Source organism: Myotis lucifugus, unplaced genomic scaffold, assembly GCF_000147115.1.
Source record: "Myotis lucifugus unplaced genomic scaffold, Myoluc2.0 scaffold_54, whole genome shotgun sequence".
Taxonomy (NCBI): Eukaryota; Metazoa; Chordata; class Mammalia; order Chiroptera; family Vespertilionidae; genus Myotis; species Myotis lucifugus.
In genome coordinates, this window is record NW_005871102.1 from 6,156,649 (window position 1) to 6,164,086 (window position 7,438).

Genomic DNA, 7,438 nt, shown 5'->3' on the forward strand with positions numbered 1-7,438 from the left:
CTATTCTGGCACCATGTGTAAAGGGGGGAACTGACATAGTAGGGTGCATAGGGAGGAGAAAAACTGGACCCCCTGAAGACCACTGCCACCTGCTGGTCAGCCTGCATCTGTCTCTTGCCTTTCGGTTCATGCTGTTCCAGAATGCTTTCATTGAACATGAACAGAAATCACATCACTCACTTATTTAAAGTCTTCAGTGCTCTTTTTCTCATGGCCTAAGGAATAAAACCCAAGACTCAAATCTAGATTTTTCAAAATCCAAGGCCCCAGCAAGCAAGATAGAGATAAAATTCTGTTTTGTTTTAATGGTTTTTATAACGAGGAGGAGAGTCAGAAGAACCTACTCTAAGTTAGTCCCCAAAGCCAAGGGCTCAAACAACGAGGGTGAGCAAGCAGAGTGGGTGGAGGGACAAGTCAGAAGGTCGGGGTGAGCAGTGGGGACAGAGGCATCCACCATCCTCCCTGTGGAATGGCTCCTGGTGAGCTGGACACATGGGAAGAAAGGGCTGCAGACAGGGCTTTAGCAAGGACTTGAATAATTCCCTACCGGGAATTGAACCAGTGTTTTTGGTTCATGGGTCAATGCTCAACCACTGAGCCACACCGGCCTGGCTCTGTCAACATATTTCTTTTGTCTTACCTAGCTTTACAAAATATGCAAATTGGACTAACTGCCAGTGATATTTTTATTCAAGTCCTTGCTAAAATTATTATTCTGCAGCCTGTTCTTCTGTGAGGACCAGAATGTCTCCACTGGGGTCCACCTGTGCTCTTGTTCTTCTCTTTTTACAGCCGTGCACTACTCAGTGATGGGGATAATTCTGAGAAATGCATCGTTAGGCAACTGCGCCTTTGTGCAAACATCATGGAGTGCACTTAACACAAACCTGGATAGTATAGCCCGCCACACACCCAGGCTACATGGTCTAGCTTACTGCTCCCAGGCTCCAAGCCTGCACAGGCTATTACTGTACAAAACAACCCGAGATTAAATCAAGCACAAGAGAAAATGATGCAATCAAAAAACACAGTAAACACGAGATATATGAGGCTGCTGCCAGCATAACATGACATACTATTTACGGCAAACTTTTTTTATGAGTGGAAAGTGCACACTCTAAAATAATGATTAAAAAGTATGGTATAGAAAATACATAAATATCAGCATAGTCATTTATTATCATATCAAGTACTGCGAACTGTATGTGCCATTGTAAGTGCTGTTCTTTACACAACTGGCAGCGCAGTAGGTTTGTCTACACCAGCATCACCATAAACACGCGAGTAGTGCATTGCGCTATGACCTATGACAGCCTGGAATCCAATTCCATTTGCCATAACATTGCTCCCTGAGGCTTCAGGGCTGGGATTCTGCAGCACCGGCCTGGGGGAAATGCCGGGGCAGACAGAGAAAGTATGGCAAGCACAGCCCCACCTTCCTTCATTCACCACAGTATCGGTAGTGTGACCAAATCGGTGAGAGATAACATGTAAGCCCAGAACCTGGCGAAGGTGTGAATGTGAGGGACAGGAGCATGGTTCATGGACACTGGGTGACAGCTGCCTTCCTACCTGAACTCTGATGAAGAGTCAAGGCCCCCTGGAAACTGCCAGAGACAAGCCCAAGGACATCTGTGATTCTCTGAGCAGGACTGAAGGGCTCAGTGGGCCAATGATATAGCAGGAGAGGGAGGCATAGAAAACGGTGACTGAGGCGGGAGAAAGTTCTTGCCTCCAGGCCAGGGGTGTGGAACATCCGGCCCCCAGGCCGTGTAAGGCCCTTGAAATCATTTGGCCTGGCCCTGCCAGGCATGAGGGGTGAGTTAATTAAATATCTGACCAGATATAGCAGGCTAATGTTTAAGTCAATAACTTTGTATGGTCCACGAATGGTGTTATAAATATCCCAATGGCCCTTGGCAGATAAAAGGTTCCCCACCCCTGCTGTCGGCCCTGAGAGAGAGGAGTAGGGTTTCTTGTCAGTGTGTTGTGGGAGGACCGCGGTGGTAGCTGCACCAGCGTGGGCACGAGGGTACAGCATGTCTCATTTCATGGGTATAAACAGAAGCATTCACTGGAGCCAGCCGGGGGCTTTGTATGCCAGCGATCAGAGTGTATCCCTCAGGCAAACAAGCCAACGCCAAAGAGCAGACAAACGACTAGCGTTTGTTCTGGTTTTTGCTTTTTTTTTTTCTTTCTCCTCTAGGAAGACGTGTTGGTCTTGGTTGTCCTCTGGGTTTTTCCTCTCGCTCTCACGCAACGCTCCCTGCACAGGCGTTACGTAACAGCGGAGACGGCAGGGAGCACCTACACAAGAGGGCATGACAGTTAGACAATGGGCAGGCAGAGGCTGCCCTGAGAAAACGGAGTCATTCATGAGCTGGGTGAGAGGCGGCTCTGTTCCCAGCTTGGCTCCCTGGTAAATGAAGGGCTCTGGGGACAAAGAGAGAAACTTTATCCTCTCGCAATTTTCCCACAGTGGCAGGCTCACAGAAAAACAAGGCACTGGTTGGCTTGGAGGAGAAAAGGCAACCATAGCCATAGACTTCGCCTTCTCCCCCAGATCGGTGTCTCATGCCAAATCCACAGGACGATCGCCCGGTGAGGGAACAGCAAGGCTAACTTGTTGTGGGTCCGCCTTGTGCTTCTGTCTGTTTTCGTCAACACTGGCTGGGTTTTCATCTCTGAACCAGCTCCTGTTTTACCTCTGTGCTGGCTCACCGTTTTGAAGGGGAAGAATGCTGTCAGTCAAGATGATTACCCGGAGGCAGAAATAACAACTCCCTTTCTAAGTGCAGGATGCTAAGCAGAACTGGGGTGCACCTTCCTGGACACAGCCAGCCAGCTCACCTGTCCCGGGGTGCTCTTCAGCCCAAGGACAGGGCAGCTATCGCTCTGGGGTCACAACCAGACAATACTTGGCTGCTGGGCCCAGGGGTTCTTTGCATGGGACTCTATGCTGCCACTGTATGTATTCTGCTGCCTTGACTTATGAACCAGAAATGCTGAAAATTCAACCAAAAAGTGATGAGTGTCCTGTAGTGAGTGTTTTATAAGACTAAATTTCATGCCAAGAAGATACCAAAATTATAACAAATAATCTTAGATGTTTATTTAAAAAAAATCAGCAAAGACCAATTAAACTTGGTTCAAAGCGCTTGTCCAACTTATCTATTTGAAGAGATTGTTGGAGTCCATTGTGGTACGCGTTGACCCACGGCACTGTTCCTACCACTAGAAATTCTACTATAACTTCCGGTGCAGAGTGGTTCCTGCCATGGGGTAGGTTATAACATTATAAGGCATAAAGATCCCTCTTTATCCACCCTGGAGGGCTGTCTTCCTACCCAGGCCCAGGGGCCACCACAGGATAAAAGAGAGAATAGAGGCAGGAGATGCAAAATGCTTCCCGAATGATCAACAGGCACCCATGCAATCCAGTCTGGGGTACATGTGAAACAGATGTGGGTTTGTCAGCTCAGCCTCATCCCGGGAGGCTCCGTCCTTCTGGTCACCGAGCCTACAGGTGCCAGGTAAGAACAGACAGTGCTGACATGCTCTGAATCTGACAGGTGGGCCTGGGTCCGAACGTCAAAACTTGGTCACTATGTGACCTCAAAGAAGTTGCTTTATTTGATTTCCTCAATTGAGTCCATCACAATGGACACTATATGCATTAGGAAGATGGCAGAGCCGACCAGGCTGTCCTGGGAGAGTGGAAGGAAGCGGCTGCAGGACACGCCCTCTCTGAGGCCCCTCCCAGCTGAGGACCCTGCTCACAGCACTGAGACAAGTGGCAATTTTTTGAGAAGAATCTACATTGACCCAGGGAAACTGCCCGCAGACTGTCATTGTTTCATGCCCTGGGGATGGAAGTCACTGCACAAAATATGTTGCCACCAAGTTCTACACTGTCTTTAATTCTACCCTTGAAAGAGAAACCTTTAAAGTTTTCTGATTTATGCTCCAAGTATAAAAAGTCACCTTTCACCAAATTCATGTGTCTCCTCTAATGAGTTCCACTTCAGCCTGGGACAGAAGAATCCAAAGCCTTAGCATTAGCTAACCTTTTTGGCCATTTATCATGTCCCAGGTACCATGGTACTCACAACAGAACGAAGAAGACAGGTGACACAATGTGCTAAAGGCCTTGAGCATGGAGCCTGGGAGCCTGTCTAACCCCAATAGCAGTGGCTGGGGAAGACCTTCCCGGGGAGGTGCTACCTGAGCTGAATCTTGAAGTGCACCTGGCTAGTCAGGTGAAGGGATGGGTGCTCCCAGGCAGGAGGAGAGCATGTAAGGGCATGCAAGGCAGGAGAGCCTGCATGTTTCATACATTGCAATAGCTCCACATGACTGGAGTGTGGGGCGAAGTGGTGAGATGGGATCTGGAGATGTAAATGGTGGGGCAGGAGTAGATCGCCACAATATTCCTAACTAGCCCCTAGACATCATTTCTCCCTAAACAATGCCTTTAATAGAGATATTTACTGCTCTAAACATCTACTAATGTTTTGATTCTTCAAGCAGAATGGCAAAGCAGAGAAAGCCCATGGGTAATTCCTCAAGTGTTTTCACATCAGCAGTCCCTCCAATTACCCATTTTCTTTCCAATTAAAAAGAATATTTCAGGCAATTAAGTTTATGCTTCCATAACTATTTATCTTCTCCAACTCACCTTTGAAACTGATCTTTGTTGGAAAAGCTATTTTTCATCACATTGGTCTAGATCACTCAATGACTAATCTAAATATTTTTTAAATTTTTTATTTTTATTGATTTCAGAGAGGAAGGGAGAGGGAGAGAGAGATAGGAACATCAAGGATGAGAGAGAATCATCGATTGGCTGCCTCCTGCATGCCCTCCCCCACACTGGGGATTGAGCCCGCAACCCAGGCATGTGCCCTTGGCTGGAATCGAACCTGGGATCCCTCGGTCCGCAGGCCAATGCTCCATCTACTGAGCCAAACCAGCTAGGACTCAATGACTAATCTATTGACGACAGTTACTTTTCAAAGGGGCCTCACATTTTAAACTTAATGGTAGCTACCATTATTAGACTATTATTATATGACCGGCCCTGTGCTAAGTGCTTTTGAAATATTTTTAATCAATCCTCACACCAACTCAGTGAGGTAGATACTATTATTATTTCCATTTTATGGGTGAGAAAAATAAGGCCTGATAAAGCAACAGCTTAGAAATAGCAGAAGTGTGATTCTATGAGTTTGATTCCCAAACCCCCACTCCTTACCAGCTCATTCCCTACTGTTTTAAAATACCTTCAAGGTGAACCACTTAAAACAAGATGCTTCACAGCAGAGGCTTCTGGTCCAAGGTGGGATAGCTAGGCAGGAAGCCAGCAGCTGGGTAGAAGGAGAAAGATGCTCAAAAAGGCTTGCTTCCCAGAGCCCCATCCCAGCCACACCCCTTGTTTAATAACCGAATCTCTTTTTTAGGCTGGTCCACATGAATTTATTATCCAATAAACCAGCAGGGGCTGGTTGAGTTCACTCCCAGAAGCCACTGGTCTCTAGGAGCAGCAGTTTTACCCCCTGGATGGGGATAGTTGGGCCATAGGAAAGAAGCCAAACTTTCCTAAATTCAAACCCACATTTCATTTCCTAGCCAGAGGTCACCTTGATGCAGTAGGAAGCAAAGCTTCCCTGAGGAAGAGGATTGAGGCCTGAGGATGGCTCAATGGGAGTGATTTATTACTTTCATGGTGTAGTCACAGTGCAATACTTAGTAAAAATTGTGCTCAGGATATGAGTTTGTTCTCTCCCTGCAATGGAGCTCCTGGGGTGCCCCCATAAACCCTTTCTCTTATCAGGCTTCAGGGACTTACTGATTGGTTTTTCTATGGATTGGGATCTAGAAAAGGCAACTCCTTGGATATGAGCTTTTTCAAATGCCTTTGGAAGGAATATGAATTTACCAGCCATCTTCCTGGGAAGAGGTATCTACATCAACTACATGATTAAAACCCAGGTCATCAGGAGGGAGAAAGGGATGAACAACCACCCAGGCCCCTAGCTTGCGAGGGGCTCCCTGCAGGGCTACTAGGAAAAGAGATGAAGGCCTGGAGCCCAAGATCCCAGTCCAGCTCCTCACTCTTAGGGCAATCTTCCCAACCACGGACAGGAGCTACACGCAGGGCCCACTCACTCCCCCTCCCGGGACAAAACAAATGGGAGTAGACACCATCAGCAATTCCCTAAAGCCAGACCAGCCTCTTTGGAAGCCTTGTGCTTTTCTAATGGGACGGAGGAAAATTAAGGGAAGCTGGTAGATTCCAAGGACTTAGCAATGTTTAGGCTATGGCACCAGGTCACACAGCCTCTGAGTGACCAAGCTACATCTCCACAACAGTTCTCTCTGACTCCAAAGTCCAGGCCTCTTCTACATGAGATTTGAGCCTCTCGTGTAGAGCTTGGTCAGTTAAGACTGCAAAAGGGAGAGAAAAGGAAGCCCCGGGTTGAATAGATATCTATAATAATAAAAGCATAATATGCTAATTAGACCAGACAGCTGAATGACCTTCCAGATGAAGCCTGAGCTACGAGGGCCGAGGCAGCCGCTGCGGCTGTGAGGGCTGAGCCCCTTGCACGAATTTTGTGCATCAGGCCTTTAGTGAACACATAAGCTCCTGAACATTGCTGACACTAAATAGCCAGGCCCTCATTTCAGATATAATTATAACCATGCCTAAAAGTTGGAATTCACATTGAAAACCTCTGGTGCACTTGCTGTAGCGGCCATTGAGTATGAGGAATACTCCAGTCCAGCTCCTCACTCTGCATCCTATGATGCAGAAAGGAGAAAATAAAGCCCGAGAATTCAGCTCACTCACCCAAGTCACTGACATATCAAAGAAAATCTCTTCTAAGTCCATGTAGGTGGTTTAGGGCGGAAGGAGATGCCCATATTTCCTATATAGAAATAAACAGCGGTCATCAGAACAGTGTGGCCAGGCCTTTTCTGGCCAGAAGGTCACTTTGGGCTCCAGGAATTACTTGCTCAGCCTAAGTGAGTTACTCACTTCGGAGGGTGAAAACATGCACCTACCCCAGAATGTCAGAGCTTGACAGTCTTAGTCACTTGGAATCAGGCCAAAGTAAATTCCTAGTACTGACCCGCCCAGGCCTGGAGCTGGCTGGGACAGGAGGGAAATCCCAACACAGATGGGAAAGCTTGTGCTGTGGCCCTCCCCTCCCTGGGGCAGGTCTGCTCCAGGTGTGCCAGGATCTGAGGAAAGCTGTGGGTGATGAGTGGTCATGCACGGTCATGAGCCGGTCAATGGCATCTCTGTTTGGTTCCCTGCCTGAGTTGGGGCTGTAGCTTACATAACAGTTTGGCAGGGGATGCAGCCAGGCGGAAGCACGCGGGTTTCCAGCAGCTTATAATCATCTTTGATTTCTCTGTTTGCTCAGCAGCT

At 47.6% G+C, this 7,438-nt stretch overlaps 1 long non-coding RNA gene across 1 annotated transcript in view; it reads right to left on the reverse strand.

The window, feature by feature from the left end:
* Window positions 1-7,011, reverse strand: part of LOC111826095 — a 31,650-nt gene extending 24,639 nt beyond the window's left edge. The window contains exons 1-2 of the long non-coding RNA XR_002829345.1: window positions 6,854-7,011; window positions 5,283-5,366 (exon numbers count right to left, since the gene is read on the reverse strand). This is a non-coding gene — a long non-coding RNA (uncharacterized LOC111826095). The remainder of the gene's footprint in view (window positions 1-5,282; window positions 5,367-6,853) is intronic.
* Window positions 7,012-7,438: the final 427 nt, after the last annotated feature.